General features: G+C 44.0%; 1 long non-coding RNA gene across 1 annotated transcript; it reads left to right on the top strand.

The window, feature by feature from the left end:
• The first annotated feature begins 1,430 nt into the window (after positions 1 to 1,430).
• On the top strand, positions 1,431 to 22,549 carry LOC119622307 (uncharacterized). Its single transcript, XR_005238956.2, has 3 exons — positions 1,431 to 1,678; positions 20,635 to 20,854; positions 22,283 to 22,549. It is a non-coding gene; the product is annotated as an uncharacterized lncRNA (long non-coding RNA).
• Positions 22,550 to 24,096: the final 1,547 nt, after the last annotated feature.

The following is a 24,096-nucleotide window of genomic DNA, read 5'->3' as shown; positions in this document are numbered from 1 at the left end:
GCGCTTGTACTCCGAGCAACTCAGGAGGCTGAGGTGGGAGCATCGCTCAAGGCCAGGAGTTTGAGGCTGCAGTGAACTCTGATCATACCACTGCACTTCAGCCTGGGCAACAGAAAAAAAAACGAAAAAAATTAGCCCATCATGGTGGCATGCGCTTGTACTCTGAGCAACTCAGGAGGCTGAGGTGGGAGGATGGCTCAAGGCCAGGAGTTTGAGGCTGCAGTGAACTATGATCATACCACTGCACTTCAGCCTGGGCAACTGAAAAAAAAACAAAAAAATTAAAGAATGAAATGCTTTTTGATACAGGGAAAGAAGAAACAATATCATTTCAGAGCATCTTCTCAAGGGTAATGTACCCAGCACCCCATGGGTGGTCATGATCTTGGCAGCCACCTCACGAAAGCTCAGAAACTTTCTTCTTTATCCCAAAATTGCCACATACTTTGCTTAGAGTAAGATTAGTGCATTATGAAAGAAGCAATATGCATCAGGCACAATTAAAACATATATTTGAGTACTTCATGAATGTCAAAAATGATTTGTAATCAAAATGTCCTTCTACAGAGTCTTCAGGAAAGAACTTATGATTTTCAGGTGATCATCTTCCTAAGTGTGGCCATGCTTGAAGGTTAAAAGAGCCTAGACACTTTTCTTCAACTTTTTGTTCTTTCAAACTAAAACTGCATCCAGTGAAAATTGCTTAACGAGGTCCCTCTATGTAAACCAATAGATGTTATTTAAAAAAAAAAAAAACTCACAGATTTATATAAAAAAGGAAATGCTTAATTCACATGTATTCAGTTTCTGTTTTGACTGTTTTCAACAGCTTTTGAAGTAGCCTATGAGCTCACAAAGCCCTCAGCTCAGTGCAACACAAACATACAGCGAAAGCAAAGGGGCTACTCAGGTCTCTCCGTCTCGGAGAAAATGTGCCAAAGACTGGATTATTTTTTAAATCTATTTTTGCAGTGAAAGGAAGCCACAGGCATCTGAATACTGGCTCTCTAGCTTGACACCTAATTTCTGCCAGGGCATGAAGAGCTCCCTTCTGAAACGGCACCTCTGGAATTTGGGTTGGTTTAAAACGAGATTGGAGCATTTGGGTGGCTTTTGTTTTTGTTTCCCGGTTCTCCTTCAGGCTGGTATTTCTTTCCTCCAAAGGACACCGTGTACTCACCACAGGGACTCCTGATTATCCCAAAACACAAATCCTGATTCATTTTTTAAAGACTCATGATTGAGGGCTCGTCCTGTATTTTTGTTTTCCCCCAGCTATAGTCTACCTGAGCCAACAAAATGAGTGTATTCATTTTATTTTTAAAAACCTCCTACAAATCTTCAGTGACTCTTTGAGTATAAAATATTCATACCTTGACTCCAAATTACAGTTGGGAGCATAACCACTCAACAAGTACTTTTAGTTCAGATTCATTTTAGATTCATACAAGCAGAAGAAGGAAACTTGGGAAACACAAAGTCTCCTTTGAAGGAAAGAAATCCTGAATGAAGAAACAGGGGGATATACTGCCATCTTAAACCAACCCAAACGCCTCTGCCGCAGTCGCAGTTATTTAGGGTGGAGGAGCGGGCTCTGGCAACTAGAGAAGGTGGCCGCAGCATGGGGACACCCGAATTGAGGAGCTGTTTGGGCAATAAGCTGATTTAGAGAATAAAGGTAAGTCAATCAAATGTGACTGTGTTCCAGCTACATCGACTTTTATCAAAAGTTATTCAGCACTTGTGGAAGCTGTTCTGAGAGTTAGCCACATCTACTGCAGACAGCTAGAAAGATGATTTTACTATGAATTTGGATGCCAAAAAATATAATCTAGATATTCAAAACCCACTTTCTGATTTCCGTGAAGTGCTACCTGGCAGGTCTGGTTGCAAATCATTTTGCAAATGCAAATCCCAGTCTCAAAAGTTTCAGGAGTTTTTCTTGTTAGTAATCCTCATAATTATTGCAATCCTGGTATAGATATTTTTAGAAAAAAAAAATAAAGAAGGCTCCTGGACTTTCAGAATGGAGACATTCTGCTAATTGGAGATGGGATGTTTTATTTGACAATGGTTTGAAAGAAATTCACCAGCATTTATGAAGTCTGCTGGGCTATGAGGTCTTTAAAAGGTGCAAACATAGTAAAAGGCAATTTTTTTTCTGCCAACAAGATTAGACTTTGCTAACACTTTAGCCAACCTAACTAAAGTCTTACTGGGAAAGGTCACATGTGGATGCCTTTCAGGGATCACATAACTGGAAGTCCAGAGGTAGGGAAGGTTTTGAGTTTGTTTGATACTGCGGCCCAGTAAGAACGTCAAGGCCTCTGGATTCTGTTTTTCTCGTCTTCTTTTTGTGTGGTCAGCATCATGCGGGGTTGCAAATGGATCCCAGCAGCTCTCATGATTATAAGTTTCTTCCACCACCTTCAGGAAGGGAGAGCAGAGATGACTTTTCAAAAGAGTACTGCAGCTGTTTTTCTAATGCCTGCAGTCTGTGTGACTTACATAAAGAGTTCACTCTTGAGTTTATACCTGTGGTGAGGGGATAAAGTTGAACCCATTAGTTCAAGCGTGGGCCCAAGACACTTGCCAGCACCAGAAACTCCAGGCAAAGCCTTCTTCTTTAGCAGAAATCTTCTTTAGGGCTGAACTAGAAAATCCAAACCAGGACACTCATCCATTCCAGTGCCTAGAGGAAGAGCAGCAATTTGTAGCCACCAAAATCTTCATCAAGAAATTAGAATTTTAGAGTAAGAAACACAGAAATCCAAGACAGCCAAGACAGCATGCTGGAGGCCCTGTTTTAACAGGCTAATACGGAATAGATGGATCCATCTCAAGGGGCTAGAACCAGGTAGACACCACGTCCAAGGCTTTATCCCAGCCAGTCCTGCAGTCTCAGTTCTCGTTCCTCATAGAGGGCATTCACCTCACAAGAGTCACATGACCCAAAGCATAATCTCTATGCAGTGGAACTTCAGCCAGTGGGAGGACAAAATCTTTGAGTGCAAATTCAGTTAGCCCAACACCACATCCCTTTGTGCCAATGCTGAGAGTAACCAGCAAGACAATTGTCACTCACTATTCTAGCTCTTCTACTGACCCACTGATTTCCCACTAACAATAACACTCTCTATCTTGATTCTCAAGTGCTGCTATCTGGAACTGAGTTCTAGTACAAATATGCTAATGATGCTCATTCAGCAGAACCAATGAAGTTTGTCCTGGGCAGCCACAGAAATGGCAGAAACCTCCAGCTTTTCACTCTCCAAAGCCTGGCAGGTAGCAGCACCATGAAGGGCACCAAACTATGGGAAAGTATTTAATTTACCTAGAGATGAAAAGGAAGCTTCCAGGTCCCAAGCATCCTCTCTTCTCCGGCTCCTGGATGCCACCCGTTCCTGCCCCCTTCTCAGTTGCCTTGCATCTGGATTACTGCAAAGTCCATCTATTTTCCTATTTCCAGTGCACCCTCGCTCTACATTCTAGATGTTTCTGGCAGGTTAATCCACCACTTTAATCATGTGACTTCAAAGCTTTGAAAAATTCCATTACTCCTCATTTCCTGTTAAAAAAGAATCCAGGATTTTGGGCCTGGCTTTCAGGGTCCAGCACAGTCTGGCCAGTCCCTGACCTCCCTGATCATCTCTCACCTTCCTCTTATGCTCTGCCCATGTTCCCACCCTACTATCCGGTCACTATTTCCAGAACATGTCTACATCTCTGCTCCGTATTATTTCTCCTGCATTCCTCCCAAATGGGATGTTCTTCTGTCTCTCCCATCCAAACCCAGCTTAAATGCCACTTCGCTGAGCTTCCTCTCTCAAAAGCAATTTGCTTGCCTCTCATCTGGCATCCCGAACCGCCATGTGTTGGGTGAATTTGTAGGTGTACGTGTGAGGGAGCAGATCACGTGCACCACGGCTCATCCACAGAAGGGCCCCAATCAACATTCATCATATGAGTCAGCAAGAATGTACCATATTCTAAGCCATCTCTTATCAAATTACTGCTGAGTTCATCACTTCCTGCAAAGGGAACATTGACATGTATGTCTAACAGGTATATTACTCTCTGTATTCAATTGTCAGGGCTGCCATAACAAAGTACCATAGCCTGGGAGGCTTAAACAACAGAAATTTATTTTCTTACCATTCTGGAGGCCACAAGTCTGTGATCAAGGTGTCAGCAGGGTTGCTTTCTCCTGAAGCCTCTCTCCTTGGCTTGCAGATGGATGTCTTACATGTTCTTCTCTCTGTGTGTGTCTACATCCTAATATTAAATAGGCCCCATCCATTAAATGACCTCATTTAAACTTAGTTACCTCTTTGAAGATTCTATCTATCTCCAAATATAGTCACCTTTTTGGGTGCTGGGGATTAGGACTTTAACATATAAATTTTAGGTGGACACAACTCAGCACATAACAGCATATATATCACACACACAAAGTGCATATACACATTCACGCATAAACACATATTTGTCATTTTTCACACTAAATGTTAACAAGGTTGAATATACCAAAATAAAGAGTAAGAAATCTAGACAATATATGGAAATATGTGTAACTCCATGTTCAGTTTTAAAAGACGATAAATATCTCATTGACTGTCATGGTTATTAGGTAAAATACATAGTATAAAGCATATGAATTAAATAATTTTATTTTAGCATGGTAAGATTTAGTTTTATTTGTGTCTTGATTAAATGGTACTATAGCAGGACTGACATTCCACACCACTGTTCCCACGTGCCAAGAACAAATGAGTTCTTTATTTCCTATAATCGGACTCGGCTTTGAAGTTCCTCCCACTTTTTTCCCTCTAATGCCTGGGGGAGGCTGCACAAGCTGGCTTGTAGAGAGAAACAGCCTCTTCTGTGTAAGCCGCCTCTGTCAGCCTCTTAGCCTATCTATTCTAAAGCCACCTTCCACTACAGCTGTTTATCCTTCTTGTGCCTCTTCAAGGTGCCTCCAGGAAATGCTTATGTCCCTTCAGGTGTTAGGGAGGCCTGGTCCCTCTGCAGGGCTCCTGTATTTGTGGCTCCCAGGTAAAAGGTATCTCCTCTCCCCTGGTTGAGACATTATCTTCTGGTGCTACTGCAGAGTGCCGGTTCTGTCTGGTTCTTTGGGGGCAACTATGTGAGCTCCCTTTGCTGAAGTGTCTGTCGAGCATGGGCCTGGTTCAGGACTATTGGGGGGAGGGTCCACACACATGGCTCCCTCTCACTTTGGGGGGACTGCGGATGCAACCCACAGCAGGCACAATGGCCTCATCCCTCAGGGACTGCACTCACCGCCACAGCACCCATAGCAATGCCCGACTCTCTTCCTCACCATGGAGGAGGTGAGGAAGACTCAACACACAGTGTCAAAGCCCCGCATCCCAAACCCGTGACTGTCCTTGCTGTCGTAGAGCTGCCGTGTTGGGGAGTCGTGCTGGGGAGGGAAACAGGAACATGTGTTCAAGTGTCTCTGGAGTCTCATAAAACACCTACTAGATGTTTCCACACCCTCCCTCTTCCTGAGATCGGCCCTAAGGAAGGTTGGCCTGGGCCCCAACTACTCCTCTCCCTCTTCTTCTGGCCCCCCTCTCAAAAATCAGGGAGATGATCCTATCTGCTTCTTGTCACATGCATGCTTTCACATGGCCTCCTGTAACCTCCCCTTGCCATGGTTCATGGAAAACCTCTAGGGTCTGGGTCTGTCAGTCCTCATTCTGGATATGTAAGGGAGGAAGTGGGAGTTTAAAATTTTTTTCTCTTTCCCCAAAACCTAGTTTTAAGATTATTTCTCTGCTGTGGTCTCAAGAAGGAGAAAACTAAACCTCAAAGTAAGTCAAAGGCATTTTGTTCTTAGCCTTAGACTCTCAAAGAGTGGCCCCTGGAATAGGAGATTAGCATCGCCTGGGGGCTTATAAAAAATGCTGACTCTCAGCTCTCCCCTCCTCACTCCAGACCTTCTGATTCAGAATGTGTAATAAGACCTCCAGGTGGCTCCTGGGCACTAATGCACTGATCTAGGAAAAGCTCAACCTGTCCCTAATGGATTCCCTTTCACTTTTATAGTGGATGGGTTGAAAGAGAATATGGCTGATGAGGCGACAAAGGCACTGGTTTAATATTTTCAATAGTAAAAATTTGCTCTCCTATTCATTATTAGCAGATGTGTATCTCTGCAAGAACCAAATCCCTGGGAAGAACCAAACCCTTTCCACATCCAGAAAGGCTTATGGTTTTTGAGATGAGTTCTGAGACCTGTTCAGCATGCACTTCCCTGTGTCCATGGCCCCCAAGCTGTGGGACAACCAGAGCCTGGCAAAGCTCCTACCCTTTCCTGATCTCATGCCAGCTTTACAGTCTCTGGACAGCCGAATGTGTTCACTCTATTTTAAAAGGTTAAGCTTCTGAGCCTCAGTAAAATTAACCAATTCGCTCAGAGTCAGCTACCTGCCAAGAGACAGAGCTGGGGCAAAGCTGGGTCATTTGAGTCTATGTCCAATGTCTTTCCCAAGCTGTTGAGAAGGAGAATGCCTAGAGTAAGCTTGTTTCTCTTTCTTTAGAAATAACCACAAAAAAAAAAAAAAAGAAGAAGAAGAAGAAGAAGTAAAGAAATGCTTGCCTTGAGTTAGAACAATTCATCTTCTGTGTAACTCAGCATTTTCTGTGGGAGAATATGATTGCCCTCTAAGATATCAACTTAAAATGTTAGGATTTTCCTTCATATAATGATGATGTTGATGACAACAACTAGTTAAGGATCCAGTTTTACTGGAGGAAACATTAACCACCCTCAAAATAAATACACCCTTGGCACCCTTTTCTCCTCCTGGAGCAGGCATCTGGCGGCACAGGTGAGTGCTCTGGAGTCTCAAGGCACGGCCTGTAGCTGCCGTGGATGACATCTGTTTCATGATCCTCCCTAAGGGGGCTTCTCAGGCACCACACAGCATGTGGTGTAAGTCAGACCACTTCCAAACCAAATGAAGAATCATTCAGCTACTCTACACCATGAAATAGCCAACATACAGAGAATCCCTATTGAGTGTTCTGGATACTGGTTAATATCTACAGCAGGCCCATTCTGAGTCACCACCATGTGCATTGCAGGTCTGATCTCCCTGATGCCTGCAGGAAGGAGAAAGCACGATCTTGTTTGAGGAAGATGAAGAAACTGAGGCCTAGGGAGGTTAAGTACCTGCCCAATGCTACTCAGTTCATAAGTGGCAGAATCAGACTCAAATCAAGGTCTTGAGTGTAAAAGTCATGTTCTTTCCCACTACCATCTATCAATTTCTCTCTTCAACCAGTGAATACTGTTGGTGTAGACCACCTGTTAGGCTAGATGAGAAGTCTCAGGGAGGAGCAATTACTAAGAGAACCCTGAGGAAAAAGAATGCCTGGCAGGAGGCTGACAAGAGACCCTTGGGGATAGGGAAGCAGAGCTCCACAAACATCAAAGGTAGTGACTAACAGAGAAGGTCCTGCCCACTGTGTTGACACAGTTGCAAGGAAAAGGTGATGTTGATGAGTAAGACCAAGCTAAAGCAAAGCTGAGCTTTTTCCCAGCCCAGTCCCAGCTCCTTCTCACACAACCCTTTGAGAAACAGTGCATTCAATATGCAGGACTGGTATGCTTTCACCTTTTCTTGTCAAATTTTAAGTAAACCCAACCATAACCCTTCTAGGTGCTTGGGATATGCTGCAGTTTTAATAAAGACAGACCTTGGAACATTGTAATGTAGAACTTCCTACCAATCTGGTGGACAAAGGTATCCTTCCCAGGCCAGTTACCTTCACATTTTTTCTCACAAGAAAATGTGATGATCCATGCAATTGCAGACTTAAAATCAGGAAATTGGATCCCTTTGGGTTTTGAACTCCTAGGAAAGGGAGTGCTCTGTAACAAATTGTTTAAGGGGAGGAACCAACTTCACCAGCCATCTCTCAACACCTGCAAACACCACCTGTCCACCAGCTGGTGCAGCCTGCAAGCCATGCAATCTACCCTCTCTACCCTCCCAAGTCCAAGCAAGATGGAGGCCTCTGCTCAGATGCCTTATGACTGGCTGCTGCTGAGCACTGTCATCCACTCAACATCCCCAGAGAACGCAGACCCCACCACAGACATCAATGGTGGAGATGAATAGCAATTCCTCTGCGAAGACCCTTGAGAATTCATTATGTGGGTTGTTCTGAACACTCCTTTAAACATGCAAATCCCTTCAGTACCGCTGTACTCGGGATGGAACAGAATATGAATCAAAGGCTCAGTTGCTTTTATGCTCAGATCATAAAGTCTGAAACATATCAGGTTTATGAATGGGGTTTTTTTTCAACGAGAGGGCATAGTTAAGGCTTTACTTACTCAGTGCTGTCCGAAAGAAGCTTAGGAAAGGGGAAGTAGTACTTCAAATGTTATCTATTTTTAAAAATTAAAATGATTAATGTCTAGAACATAAAACTCTATTACAGAAAAGGCCATTGGGACGGTGATAAAAATTCAGAGAGGGTGGAATCTCCAGACAAATTCTGAAGAGTCTGGTGATGGATTTAAAGTCCCATTAACCTCATGGGGATCAAATCAAAGGCTTTCAGTTAAAAGTAAATCTGAGACTCAGGAGTGAGAGTTCTTACAAGGACAGGAGAAATTCCACCAGCACTTTGTAGCAATGGCCCTGAAAACTGGACGACTCTTCTCACACATGGTGGGAATTATCACAGTCCTGGTATTTTGCACAAAAGTGCTTCTGCTCAAATTATAAGCGCTTTCCTCTGCAGTCTATTTGCGCCCCTGAAGGGGATTATACCTGATAGTCCCCTTTCTTGCCTCTGGTGTTCAGGGAAGAGCTAGATATGCAGCCTTTCCTTGAAGATTTTCCGTGATGGTAGTATCTTATCAGGAGTCACTATTCGCTGCAAGTGAATCACCACACCAGGAAACTCAAAGCAGGGCAATCATTTACCTTCTATTTAATAGGGAACACAGTTCACCATTACTCAATACTCTAGCTGACTCTCTCACCACTGAGCATTGGAAATGCATATAGTTCTAGAAAGTTTCTGTTCAAACTGGGCATTTCCATCTGCCTCCTTCAAGTAATGATAATAATAATAAAATTAAATTAAGTTAAAAAAAAGCCTTGGCCGGGCACGATGGCTCATACCTATAATCCTAGCACTTTGGGAGGCCAAGGCAGGCAGATCACCTGAGGTCAAAAGTTCGAGACCATCCTGACCAACATAATGAGTGAAACTCCATCTCTACTAAAAACACAAATATTAGGGGCTGGGTGCAATGGCTTATGCCTGTAATACCAGCACTTTGGGAGGCCGAGGTGGGCAGATCACCTGAGGTTGGGAGTTCAAGATCAGCCTGACCAACATGGGGAAATCCCGTCTCTACTAAAAATACAAAAAAAATTAGCCAAGTGTGGTGGCGCATGTCTGTAATCTCAGCTACTCGGGAAGCTGAGGCAGAAGAATCGCTTGAACCCAGGAGTCAGAGGTTGTGGTGAGCCAAGATCGTGCTATTGCCTCCAGCCTGGGCAACAAGAGTAAAACTCCATCTCAAAAGATAATAACAACAAATAAATAAATGAATAAATAATTAACCAGGCATTGTGGCACACCTATAATCCCAGCTACTCGAAAGACTGAGGCAAGAGAATCATTTGAACCTAAGAGGTGGAGGTTGCAGTGAGCCAAGATCTTGCCACTGCACTCCAGCCTAGGCGACAGAGAAAAACTCCATCTCAAAAAAAAAAAAAAAAAAAAAGCCTTGGTCTCAGTGAGCATCTTGAGGGAGGAAGAAGGGTTCTCCATCCCACATTCAGCTGCTGATCCTCCAGGTGGCACTGACCTCACTGTTCCTAAATGTTATCCCTAAAAAATGGGGCAGTAACATTTCTGAATGCTGAGATATCTTTCCGATATCTCATTGAATAGGTCCAGAGGTCATTGGCAGAATATCACTTTTGGTGAATGCAGGTGACTCACCACCCATGACTCTGAAGATTCAAGTTTGAAAAGTTGATTCTACTTTTTTTTTTTTTTTTTTTTTTTGAGACAGAATCTCGCTCTGTCACCCAGGCTGGAGTGCAGTGGCGTGATCTCGGCTCACTGCAAGCTCTGCCTCCTGGGTTCACGCCATTCTCCTGCCTCAGCCTCCCAAGTAGCTGGGAGTACAGGTGCCAGCCACCACGCCAGGCTAATTTTTTGTATTTTTAGTAGAGACGGGGTTTTACCGTGTTAGCCAGGATGGTCTCGATCTCTTGACCTCGTGATCCGCCCGCCTTGGCCTCTCAAAGTGCTGGGATTACAGGTGTGAGCCATCAGGCCCAGTCAAGTTGATTCTGCTTTCAATGAGTTGAAGGGGACTCGTGGCATCTCCACACTTGAGAATGCAGTTTGGGGGTTCAGGAAATGTGATTAACATTGTATGTCCACTGATCTCTCCCTTCAACCATTCTTAAGGATATTATTCAAATTTAAACCTCACAAAAATTAAAGCACAGGTATCATTATCCTTGTTTGATGACTAAAGAGCTGAAGCTCTGCAGGGATGAGGCCTCTAAGCTCTTGCCATTAGGAAATGGAGACTAAAACTTAGATAATATCCGAGCCCCGATATATCCCCCATGCCTACCTTCCACCTGCCAGCATCTGCACCTTTGTGCTTCAGGGTAATTTCTAGCAGCAAAACTCTATCCTACCCACAAAGGACTGGAAGTACCTGGAGAATTAAGACACCTGAGCAGCCACTGTCAGTCAGTGACTGACAGGAGTTGGTGCATAAATACCTCAGCTCTCCTACCCTTGCAAGGGACAACTCTGAGGCACATATTCTACTCTGGCTCCCAGAGGTCCCAGCAGAGTTAAGCACCAGTGTCCACAGTAGAAACCTGCCTGATGGCAGGCCCCTGCCTGGCTGCCTTCCCTTTCCTCTCTCACCTCCTCACTCCCCTTCCAGCATTTCCTGGCCAAATATCCTGCTTGCACTCAAATCTTTGCATCAGGGTGGATTTCTGAGAGAGCCAAAACTAAGACACAGAACTTTTGAGCCCAGGTTTTAAGTTTTCATTTTACCTGACACTATCCTGTCTGTATGGGTTTGGAGTCTGGAGAAATAATCAGAGGCCTGATCTACCAGAGAGGTATATCTCTCCTTCCAGAACTGAGCTGTGTCCAATGTGTGCAGAAACTGGAAGGGATGTTCCCACACCCATCCTCTCTACCGGAGTTAGTGCTACAACCTCCTGAGTGGTTGTCTCAGCTGGGCTCCAAAAAGGCAGCCTCTCAGTTGGAGTTTAGCATGAGGCATGTTTACAGTCAGTGGGATCAATTGGCAGGGATTGGGGAGATGGAAAGAAGGCAGGAGTGAGCAGAGGGAGAATCTGGTCCCCTAAGCAACCTTGGCCCAACTGTATTGTGAGCTTCAGAGCTAGTGTAGTTCTCAGAGCTGTCTGAGTTTGGCTGAGATGGCCAGGCCCCTGTAGACTCTCATCCATCAGGACTGGATTTGGGCCACCCTAGAAAAGACCATGACCTCAAGAGAAGAGTTCTCTGCAGTTGAGTTGACCCCTGAAAGGGCTGACAGTTGAAGGCAGCTTGTGGTCTGTCCTCCCAGCAGCAGACCTACAAGCCCAGTGACACTTCAGTGTCCACTGAGTAATGATCCTGGTTTCAATCTCACTTCCCTCCACCTTACTGAGAGAGGAGCTATTGCAAACCCATCCTGGGCATTTCTCTCCTGCTTGGAACACTCTGTGATTCTCCATTCCCGAGAGAAGAGGCCAAGCTCCCTAGCCTGAAAGCTCCTCAGATCAATTTTCTCTCTTCTCTGAGCTGTTCTTGCTGCCCTTCCCAGGAAGCTCCTGCCCTAACACCCACTGCCCAGTTGCCCTGTCTTTGTGCTGGCATTGCCCCCCAACCCCAACTGCAGGAGCCCTGTGTCACTTTCAGCCTGGCAAACTCTTTCTTTTTCTCCAGTGTTTGGCTTAAATATCAGCCCCTCAGGCAAGAAGCATCCCTCCCTTCTAGCCAAGGGAGAGTGAATTGCTATTATCTCAGGGGTACACAGTCCTGCTGCTGCAATAATGAATTTTGTTGTGATCATACCTATTTCTGGTCTACTCCAAGCCATGTGAACTCCTGGAGGACATTCATGCTGCCCCATGAGCTGTGATGCGAGCTCATGGGACTTCCTAGAGATTTGGTATTTGTCAAATGAATCTTGGCTGAGCTTCTCTGGGAAACAAACAAACACGCCTTTAAATAAGAGCTAAGGCCAACATTAGGTCACACCCCTGTCACAACTGTGGCTGAAATTAAAAAGGAGAGGGCCATCTGCTGTGGGGCTTTCAGCAAGTTTCTGCACCTGCAGTTCTTCATCATAGACTGCCCTTGGGGGCCCAGAGCCACCTGGTATACTCTCATAGACAGCTTCATGTGCCTGGATGTGTGAGACCCCTGCCCCCAGGAGGGCCCTTAAACCAGTGATGGGTGCAGCAGTGAGCCTTACTCACACACCTGAGTCCCCTTCAGGACCAGTCTGAAGCTCCTCTCTGCCAGGGATGGCCTGAGATGGCCCATACTGGGCTTCCCTGCCTTCCCCACTCTCTTATAGACCTCTCTGGGAAGCACACTGACTTGGTAATTCTCATACACAGGAGTCCTCTCCTCAGGCTCTGCTTCTGGGGAACTCATCTGAGACACCAACAGTAATAGACTGACTAAAGAACTATGGAATATACACACTGCACTGCAGTTAAAAAGAAGAGGTCATTCTATACGTGTGAACCTGGGAAGACCTCAAGTCATACTTTTGTGTGGAAAAGCAAGTTGAAATCCGATAAGTGAGTTAAAGTACTGTTTAAGGAAAAGAAAATAATGAGTAATGCTATTGGAAAGTTAAGAAGTGCATTCTCCTCAGCAAAAGAAACTACCATCAGAGTGAACAGGCAACCTACAGAATGGGAGAAAATTTTTGCAATTTACTCATCTGACAAAGGGTTAATATCCAGAATCTACAAAGAACTCAAGCAAATTTACAAGAAAAAAAACAAACAACCGCATCAGAAAGTGGGCAAAGGATATGAATAGACACTTCTCAAAAGAAGACATTTATGCAGCCAACAGACACATGAAAAAATGCTCAGCATCGCTGGCCATCAGAGAAATGCAAATCAAAACCACAATGAGATACCATCTCACACCAGTTAGAATGGCAATCATTAAAAAGTCAGGAAACAACAGGTGCTGGAGAGGATGTGGAGAAATAGGAACACTTTTACACTGTTGGTGGGACTGTAAACTAGTTCAACCATTGTGGAAAACAGTGTGGTGATTCCTCAAGGATCTAGAACTAGAAATACCATTTGACCCAGCCATCCCATTAGTGGGTGTATACCCAAAGGATTATAAATCATGCTGCTATAAAGACACATGCACGCATATGTTTATTGCAGCATCATTTACAATATCAAAGACTTGGAACCAACCCAAATGTCCATCAATGACAGACTGGATTAAGAAAATGTGGCACATATACACCATGGAATACTATGCAGCCATAAAAAAGGATGAGTTCATGTCCTTTGTAGAGACATGGATGAAGCTGGAAACCATCATTCTGAGCAAACTATCGCAAGAACAGAAAACCAAATACCGCATGTTCTCACTCATAGGTGGGAACTGAACAATGAGAACACTTGGACACAGGAAGGGGAACATCATACCCTGAGGCCTATTGTGGGGTGAGGGGAGGAGAGAGGGATAGCATTAGGAGATACACCTAGTGTAAATGATGAGTTAATGGGTGTAGCACACTAACATGGCACATGTATACATATGTAACAAACCTGCACGTTGTGCACATGTACCCTAGAACCTAAAGTATCTATATTTAAAAAGTGCATTTTCCTTCTGAATACCCACCCCTGTGCACTGCAGCCCTGGGCTCTGCCTCCCCTGTCCGGTGACCAACCTGTCTTCTGTGTTTCCCAGCAACGAGCAAACCAGCTGCTGATCATGGGGACCTCTGCTCCCACTCATCAACTCAGAAAGTCCCTTGGGAAAGGGAGCAATATTTTTTATGAACTATGTAACTATGTTGGTGAGCTTAAACAGTATGACTTTCTTGGTTACCTGCAATGAATCCAGGTGACTTTTTTTTAGCTAATGGGTGAAACTTGACAATGGTTCCACCCCCAGAGTAGTTCCCCCATGGGGCTGGCCTGAAGCAGCTGGCATGGAAGAGGGGTGTCAGACTTGCTCTGGCAACTGAGGGTCCCTCTAGAAAGATGGATGGAGGAGGCTTCTGCCAGATTTCTGTCACCTGGAGAACATCACTTGGATGAAAGATGGCTTTACAGATGGGAAAGGAGGGGAAGTGCAGAGACTATTAAAGGAACAGAAAAGGAAATCAGAAAGTGGAATGGTGAACAGCATGTTACTGGGGAGGGTAAAGGGGAGGTTGTGAAAACATTTGGAAGCTGAGGCTTCTAGGACCAAGTGACCTCAGGAAGAGGGCAGAGAACAAAGGGAGGCAGTGTTAGCATGTAGTAAAGAGTTCAGAAAAAAAAATGGAAGAATGGAAAAGTTGGGAGTTATTAACAGCAGTAAAAATGAAATGCTGACTTTAACCTTCAAACGAAGGGAAAGCCATGGAATTGAAGACAAGGTCTGGCTCTTGGCTGGGGAGAATCACAAGTGGGTAGGAGATGTTTTCTAATTCTGGAGCAGTCTTTGGCCCAGAGCTCAGCACAGCTACTATATCATGTATAGAGATGAGAAAAAATCTTTTCAAATGTGTGGTGTCATTTTGAGCAAATGTGTTTATCTTTTTAAGAGAGCTGTTTTAAGTAAGAGTTGAGAAGACAAATTATAAAACATGGTATAATGCATCTCTCTGTGTAAAATGTTGAGACCTTTCTCAGCTGTAATGCTGAGAAGCTGCAGAGGATACAGGAGAGAAAAGAAAAATAACCAAACATTGATTAACTGTTCTCAATATGCCAGATGCTGGGCTAAGCCGTCACCATGAGCCTCCACTCGTGTCATCCTTACTTAGTCTGAAGAGGTGACTTCTGCTGATATCTGCCTTTTCCAGATGAGAAAACTGAAGCTTCCTTGCAAGGAGAGCTAATGGGCCCTCAGCCCCCCGTGTATACGGTCACTCAGGCTTTCTAGGTGAGAACCCACAGTAAGGAATGCATTTTCCATCCTGATGCAGATACACACACATTTATAACAGAAACAGAAGTTTTCCAAGACTCTGTTTACTATGTGAGATGCACTGAGAACTTTTATTCCATTAATTTCTTTTCCAATACTTGTAATGAAGTAAATTGCTGTCACATACATTAATGGGTCACGAATGGAAGTTTGAAAATCTTCCGTCTAGGATTTGCTATTATCTGATTCTATCTCTCCGAAACCAGTGTTCACAGGTAAACTGGGTTTTTAAATACAAGTAACATAGAATCTACGCTCTATTCTCCCATCCACCCATCTATCCACTCACACGTCTACCCATCCATCCATTCAATAAACACTGATTATCACACAGACTTATAGTCCAGATTCCTCATTACAGGAACTGATGCTATCACATCAACTCTCTGCTCCCAAAATGGAAAAACTCAAATCATCAAACCATGCAAAAAACTCAGTAAATGGCAGATATACATCCTAAAAACATTCATGAGAAATTATAGATGCTTCCAAAGCTAACATCTTTGTGCATCCCTCTATCTCTCCACCCCCAGAAAAAGAAACTCTTCCTTCAGACAACCAGTCACAAAGACAAAGAAACATGCATGATAAGTGAAAACGATCACCATAATGTTCCAAGATGGTATTGGAGGCATCACTCGGCATAAAAAATGAAAACTGAAGCCACGCAGGCCCAAAGTGTGCTTACATTTCTCGCTTCTGAATTTGTTGTGAGTCCTGCTAACCATGACCACAGGCTGTTTAAAATTACACCGTTTGCCTTATTTAATTTTCTTCTGCAGTCATAAATATTAATTAAGTGAAGCCACATAGAGCCTGCATTTCAATCCTTTCACTTCCTGAGGACCATAAGCAATTAAGAGCCACAGCAATTTAAGTACTAACTGGTTCTTTAGGTCTGCCCCGTGACAACCACTTTTCTTTTTTAAATTAAGTCAGATTTATTAAGTCTTAGTGGTTTCTTTTTCCTACCTAACTTCTCCTGGCCTGTGGGTGTTCCCAATTTCATTTCTCCTCTTATAAATAGGAACTATTTTCCTGCAGGAGAGGGGGCCTGCTCATTTTCTCTAAAAGACGATGCAGAAAAGCATATGTTTTGATTAATAAGAACCAGAAATATTTATGTGCAGCATGTCAGCTAGCTGGTGGCCAAGACCGCACTTCTCAGTGTTTGTTTAGAATTATTTTATGACAAAAACAAAAGAGATTATTGTGCAATGTAAGGAAGATATAAAGTAATATGTGGAAATCCTCTCACAATCCTCCTAAGTCCCACTCTCTAGGTGTATCATTATTAATAGTTTGATGTGTAAACTTCAACCGTTTTCCATGCAGTGACAGAATCAGGGTTTATTTTTATAAAACTTATATCAAATTACTCATATCCTGCAACTATTTAGCTCTTCATTATAAAATCATCACACTTTTTATATTATTTCATAGAGATATCACTGCTTATAATAGCTAGATGATACTCTGTAATAAAGTTGGGTTATTGTTTAACTATATTTCACTAGCAATAAGATCGTGGGTATGTTGTAGATAAACTGTGCCCACACACACATTAAATACAAACACATATATGCATACACACATGTACAGATGAACACTATTCCAATAACCTGGAAACTTTACCTCCGAGTATTTTCTTTTCTCCCAGGTTTCTGATAATTTCTCCATCTCGCTAAAGGAATGCCTTTTGGGAAAAAAAGAAGTTATAAAATGAAAACAGGTCAAGATTTGGGTCAGAGGGCCTAGGTTGTGATCAGAAGGGTTGGGTGAGCCATCAATGTCTCTCACCCCAGTTTCCCCCAAAACAGAGTGAGCTCCCTCATGTAAAAGGTTTGCATGAATCGTCAAGTCTGGAGAAAATATTAGCCTCTACCCTGCCTTCTCTCTAGTCTTTGAGAGCTCAGTCATTTGGAGGAGGGTAGGTAGAGGAAACTCTTTGGTAATGTACATGAAGAAAGAATTCTGTATTTCTAAATTTAATATGTTAAGAGGGAGAAAAGAATGAAAGAAAACAGTCAAGTAGAGACAAAATAGTCTCTTTTCTTTTCTCCTTAACTATGAGAATGGGAGTAGTGGGTGTCAGATCAGAGCTCCCATCCCAAGGGTCCCTGATCCGTGTTTCTCAACATTAGCATCTACTTAGCAGTTTATTTTGAAGAATTAGAAGAATGAATTTGCCAGATTTCACACTTAAAGGGCGCATCTAAACTCCTAAACTTTTGAAAGGTATAGACTATTCAAGTAGACTCCTCTGGAGAATATTATGTGTCACTTACATCATAATCTTTCATATAGCGTAGTATAATTCATTCCCAAGCAGCATCACATATTCCAATCTCCTAGACTAAAAGAGGCAACCTATGGGGTGATTTAGTAGCCAGGTGTGAAAGGGACAATTGAAAAATAAGTTTGCGTGTTATATCCAGTTCCATCCAGGAATCTCAAAGCCGCTTAGTGTAATTTTTCACCAGTTTTATTATCCCCAATCCACATTGCCTTAAAAGCACACATTGATTAATTATTGGTCTAAATTTTTTAGTGTTTCTACGTTAATTATTTATGTGCCTTTATAAATATGGTCGGATTTTTAAAATTTGCCCACAGAAAGAAATATTTTCCCTCTCTTTTCGCAGTTCATATGTGAAAGAAAGGAGCCTTTACAGAATGTATGCTTCATTCAAATGTCCCCAAAAGGAAAAATTATCTTATCACTAATTATGAATGCATATTGCAAATCAAATAAGCCTTAAGGGAATGGCCCCGTTTGAAAAATTCTTCTCATCTTTGAGACACAAATTTTAATTTCTGAGCATTTTCTGTTATATATGTTGGAAAAAAATTGAGTGCTACACTAAGGAGAACAGTTGTATTTCTTAACAGAGGGGTTAACTGTGAAGTCTATGGGTTCAGTTTTAATTTTTCCTAATAATGTTATTTTATCATGCATGGGTAGGCAGTGCCGACTCAATGTCAGTCCAAATTTTGTGGAGGAGAATTCCCACTTCCAGTTGCCATCACAAGAGACTCAAGTCTTTTCCAGGAGGACCATGAAAATCTCATTTGAAACTCAATAAGCAGGAATTTCTTCCTCACTTTCCCTTCTTTTTGATCTTTCTATTTTGTTTCTTAAATGCATATTTGGATCAAGGAAGAGGTTCAGGGGTATGTTTGGGAGAGGTCAGTCCTATCCCTTTTTTGTTTTGAGTAGGAAGCTCTGCATGGCCTTCAGGACCAGCCCAGCCCCAGAAGTGGGCAACTGAGCACGATCAGTCTGTGTTCTCTGGGGCCTCTTCCTTAAGGAGAAAATTTAAAAGAGTCTTAGTGAGTGTTTGCTGATGCAGTGAGGTTGCAGCTGACACTGTTCAGTCTGGTTTTTGTATATATATACTTTAAAAATGACGTTTCCACATTGCGAACTGATAATTGCCATAGGTCCCCTTTCCTACACAGTCAACCAGGGAGGTCCCTGTCTCCGGAAAACACAGCATAGGAGGGGGAGTGTGGGGTGAGCTAACAATGCACCATAGGGGGCATGGGGGGTGGGCAACTCTGCTTTGCAGGAAGACCCCTACATTGCTTGGGCTGCACGGACAAGTTCTGACTTCTGTGGGCTGGGGGCCATGAACCGTGGCTGTGAGAAGAGACGGTTCAGCTCACAGCAGCTGAGAGGGGAAGGACGTAGATGTGCTAGGGAACCTGCAGAAGCTGAAAAGGAACCTGTACTTCTCATTTTATCAAGTCACATATCACCACCCAGCTAGGGACAGACTACAGGATCCATGAGAGAAACAGGTCTTTAAAGCTGTGCTATTCCACCTGTGGTCAGTGGACCAGACTGACAGCATCAGCATCCCTTGGAAGCTTGTTAGGAATGCAGAACTCAAGCCCCTCCCTGCGGAATCAGAATCTGCATTTTAACAAGATCGCCAAGGGAGTCCTATGCACATAAGGGTGTGAGGGGCCATCCCAATCCTGGTTCATTGGCCCAGTCCCAGTGGGTCACTGTTGCTGTCATATGGTACTCCTCCTTGAAGCTCTCCTTTTTGCAGAGAACTCTACAATCCTTCCTCTGGAATTACTCTTGGGAATAAAATTAACAAAGAACTAAATAATGCAGATGCAGGTATTACAAAGCATTAGGAGCTATGTTTGACACAGGACGAGGGTCCCAAGCAGCACCCACCAAGTACAGCAGCACCTCTGGCCACCTTCATCCTTCTTCCTCCTGGAAGCCAGAAACCCCTAGTTATCCCTTTGATAGGAAACTGATATTGTAGAGGAATTGCCAATGGCGACAGGACAGAAGTGGGCTGCCACAGGGCTGCTTGTTTCCCTGATAGCTGAGCCCTTGGTCTTCCTATTGATTCCGGGTCAAAACAGGCATTTCGCCTTGGGTTTTAGTCCATCTCTGCCAGCAGCCAGACTATTTTAGAATGGTGAAATGTATGATTTTCCCTTTAGAGTAGGATTTTAGCACTTGGAAATTCCAGGGTCATGATTGGAAGAAGGCTTGAAAGTAAAGAGGCTGGGACCTGTGGCAGAAAAAGGGAGAAAAGGAGGAAGTAAAAGAGGAAAACAGACTTAGTCTCTAGAAGCCCATGGCTTTGCCTATTTATCCACCATCTGGAATATAGTAAGTGCTCATTAAATATTTGCTGAATGAATCCAAAACATATAAACTCCCCATCCTTGTCGTTGTTTAATATTAGAGCAAGTTATATATAGCTCTTTTGTGTTGATTCAGAGCCTGTGTACCATTTGAGATGGAAACGAGAAGCAAACAACTCCTTCCTAAGCATCAGCCAGGAAACCCAGGACTTAGTGGCTTCTTTCTGATCTCCATGTCTCTCATATGCTTCATTATTTCATACTTGTTGAAAGTGCATTTGTTTATCCAACTAAGTAATCGGCAGCTCGTAGGACTAATGATATCACTTCTAAATTACCCCCCTGTGTAACACAGAGGGTTCCTAAGAAAGAATGCCTGGGGTTGGATTATCCAGGTAGTCTGTGACTGACCCCCATGACTCCTGTCCTTCATAAAGCTTACTGCTTTCCTGTTGGGCAGGAATAACTGAGATTTCTCCCAAGAATAACATCCAAATGTATGAAAAAGCTCCCAGGGCCACAAATGCAGATGCGTCTAATTTAAGCATCCCTCAAAGAGTTTATTCTCACTCATGTTGGCATGTTGTTATTGCTACTCAAAGTTGTCATTTTTTATTTTTATTTCTTCCAATTATTTTAATTACCTGCTATAATAGTCCCACATACCAGAAATGTGCTAAAAACGCAAGAATGGTGAACAGGATGTCAAGTATATACCAGAAATATTTGTCAAACCCTGACCCAGAATGGGCAGAGCACTGGCTTTCTTCACAGACCTACACAGATGGGAGTGGAATCTGCAACTGCTCAATCCATCCACTGAGAAATCCCAGAAAAGATGGACAATCCATAACTGAAACCCAAACTTCGGCACAACGATCAAATTCTACATGCATAAAGCAAGAGATCTGTGTGCCAGACCCATCTTAAAGCCACCCCACCCAGAAGACAGAGTCTGTCTCCTTCCCCTAAACAATGTGCAGAAACCGCCCTGGTAAGTCAATACCTGTGGTTGACATGAATATTTCTTCTCCTCCTCTCTCAACTCAGGGAAGATCACAGTTCATCCCCTGATACCGGTAAGACAAAATAATAATGGCTTGTTTTTCAGAATTCAAACCTGTTGGCAGCTTGTATGGTGGCTTCTCTGATCTCCTTTCAAGGATGATAACTGAATGAATATTTGCACAAGTTATTTTGCCAAAGTTTCCTTAACATCAGATCTAATATCCTTATTACATATTTCACCATAAAATAGTAAAAGAGAATGTAATAATAAAGTAATGATATAAAATGATACAACCCATACTGCAAAAAATATAGATTGAAGATATAATTCTACCACCCAAACAAAATCAAGGTTACTAACATCTTATTTATTTAATTCATTTTATTTTGTCATTTTAAAAATGTATGTTTCATCTTTTCCTGTGGATCTTGTGGTGGAGAGATAGATTGCACGCAGGTGCACAGAATATTTAATTTAAAATGTTGCACCTTGCCTCCCCCTTTATCAGCATTTTCCTGAGCTTTTGCTGACGGCTGCAACATGTTGAATTTGTTTTATTCTATTACATAAATACCCTCTGATAAGGTGTTCTTAGCTAATGACCTTTTCAATTGCCCTCTCCATAAACAATTGGTGTTTTGACCATCCAAGAACTATGAAAACCAACATAAGTGTTTGAAGGTGTGCTCAGTGCCAAGTAGACAAATTCTGATGGTCTGATTTTTTTTTTTTTTTTTTTTTCAGATGGAGTTTTGCTCTTGTTGCCCAGGCTGGAGTGCAATGGCATGATCTCAGCTCACTGGAACCTCTGCCCCACCGGGTTCAAGTGATTCTCCTGCCTCAGCCTCCAAAGTAGCTGGGATTACAGGCATGGGCCACCATGTCCTGCAAATTTTGTATCTTTAGTAAAGACGGGTTTTGTGTTTTTAGTAAAGACGGGTTTTCACCATGTTGGTCAGGTTGGTCTTGAACTCCTGACCTAAGGTGATCCGCCCACCTTGGCCTCCCAAAGTGCTGGGATTACAGGCATGAGCCACCGCGCCCCGCTGATTTTTTAGTACATTTCAGAAATAACAACCCACCCAAAAAAAGTTAAATGTTGATTATAATCCTTGACACATGATATGCCTTTTCTTTATTGAGACTTGAGATTCATCCATAGAATGAATAAGGGGTGTTTGGTCATCTGCTTTTTTATCAATTAAAAAGCTTATATGAAAGTAAAAATGCATATTTTCCCAAGACTGTGTTGTCACTTTTCCATCCCCTCTGCCTTCATCTTGCCTACATATCTGCTTTATGTTGCTCTAAACACCTTAGGGAACTTTGAGCAAGGCCTTGCCTGAGTATTTATTCTCTGAAAGGTTTTAGGAATTGGAGTATTAATGGGACCTTTATTGTTTTTCTCCTTAGGTATTTCACGGGTTCTCACTGAGGAAAATTGAGTTCTGTTCAGTGATGCCCCTTCTGCACTGGTTAGTTTCATGTGACAAAGAGCTCTAGGAAGGACTTTTGCTAGGGGAACGTAGGATTGTTCCAGCAAGATGAAGGCCTAGAAGACCTGGATGGCCTGGGTGTTTTCTTCCCAGGGAGAGCAGAGGAGGCCCGGATTTGAACTCGAGTCTTATGACTTTGCCATTGAGGCAACATCCAAAATAAAAATAGCGTGCTAACCCCAAACACAGTCCTCAGTTATAAAGCAGCTTTTTATTATAGAAGCCGGCGGTGACCTAACAAAATGAAAAGGAAAGGGCTTTGTAGGTCTCGGCCCTACATGAGGGTAGACTAAAGAGGGATCGGGAGAAACATCTGCAGCCCTAGGTCCCCGCGAACTTTTTTCTGGAGAGAATCTCCGGGAGCAATCTTCAGCATTCAAGCCTGAGCCAGAACTCTGGATAACCCTTAAGAAATCGGAGCTCCGCGAAGGAGGAGCTCCAAAGACCGCTGAGCTGGAAGGGAATGAGAACCCCAGGCTGTCTGAACGTCCCTGCTTCCTTCGCAGCCCGTTGGTGTCCTGCTACCCGCTGCCTAAAGCCAACCGTAGACCCCGCTCGCATTCCCATAGGGTGGGCGTGCCAGGAGGGTGTGGGAGTGACTGCTCCAAGACTCTAGGCGGCGTCACCCAGCCCTACCCTACCGGAGCTCCCAGAACCTCGCCAGGGTGCAGGAGGCCGGTTTGGGTTCGCGCAGAACTTAGGGGTTGGGGCTCCAAAAAGGCCGAGTCCCCCAGAAGGTATTTTCGCAGCGACTGGGAGAGCGGGGGAGAAGGTGCTTGAGTGCCGGAGCTGCCGGGTTGGGATCGCGGGGGTAAATGAGGACTCGGGTCGGTCCCGCGGGCCTGGCGGCCGACAGGGGGCACCCTGTCACTGTGGAAGCCCCGCCGAGCGCTCTCTGGTGTCCCTGACCCCGGCCACCGATAGAGCTGGAGTGGAGGTGGGGGCTTGCAAAGTCAGCTCCTTGGAAGGGTAGCGCCTCCTCCTCCTGCGGCTCTCCAGCTCGCTCCTTCTGTTCCTGGAATAATTTCTGGGACCAAATTTTCAACCAGGAGCAAAAATAGAAAGGGGAGTGGGCACCCAGATAAGCTCACAAACACTCTCATACAGCACACGCACAGACTAGGTCAAACATAACATTGAGTTTTGGGGTGTGTGTGTGTGTGTGTGTGTGTGTGTGTGTGTGTGTGTGTATCTGCCCTGGCCTGTGGAGAAAGCTTTGAAAAATTGCTCATTCTTTGAGCTCCAATGCGTACTTCTCTTTCCCTGCCCTCGGTGGAGTGATGAAGTTGCTCCCATGCACGCGCTAGGTGGGATCCCGTGGGAAATGCTAGGGATCTAGCCCCTCTGACTCCTCTGCGCACACCTCCACGTTCACTACGAAGCCGTACACACCATCAAGCCCCTTCCCTGGAGCACCCTGCTGACCTGCCCCTCCTGGGAGCCTTCAGCACTCTGGGGACCGATGGGCACGGCTTCCGCGGAGATGCAGACCTTGAATTTGGGGGAGAATCCTGGCTCAGCGGGCTTATTAATGTCCTCATTATGAATTGTCCAAACTATCTGCATTTCAGCAGCAAAGGGTGCTGCTGGCGGCTTCCTCCTGTGTCCCAAACCCTGCGGACCTGAGAGTCCTCGGGTTGGGGAGGTGGTTCCCCTGTGCCTACTGCTCCCTGCTCTCTTGCCTTCCAGCCTCACCCTTACTCAAGCTTCAATGCGAAGCTCCGTGTCTGC

The sequence above is a fragment of the Chlorocebus sabaeus genome, chromosome 2, assembly GCF_047675955.1.
Source record: "Chlorocebus sabaeus isolate Y175 chromosome 2, mChlSab1.0.hap1, whole genome shotgun sequence".
Classification (NCBI taxonomy): Eukaryota; Metazoa; Chordata; class Mammalia; order Primates; family Cercopithecidae; genus Chlorocebus; species Chlorocebus sabaeus.
Note: the sequence above shows the minus strand (reverse complement) of the source record. Positions and strands in the feature narration are given on the sequence as shown.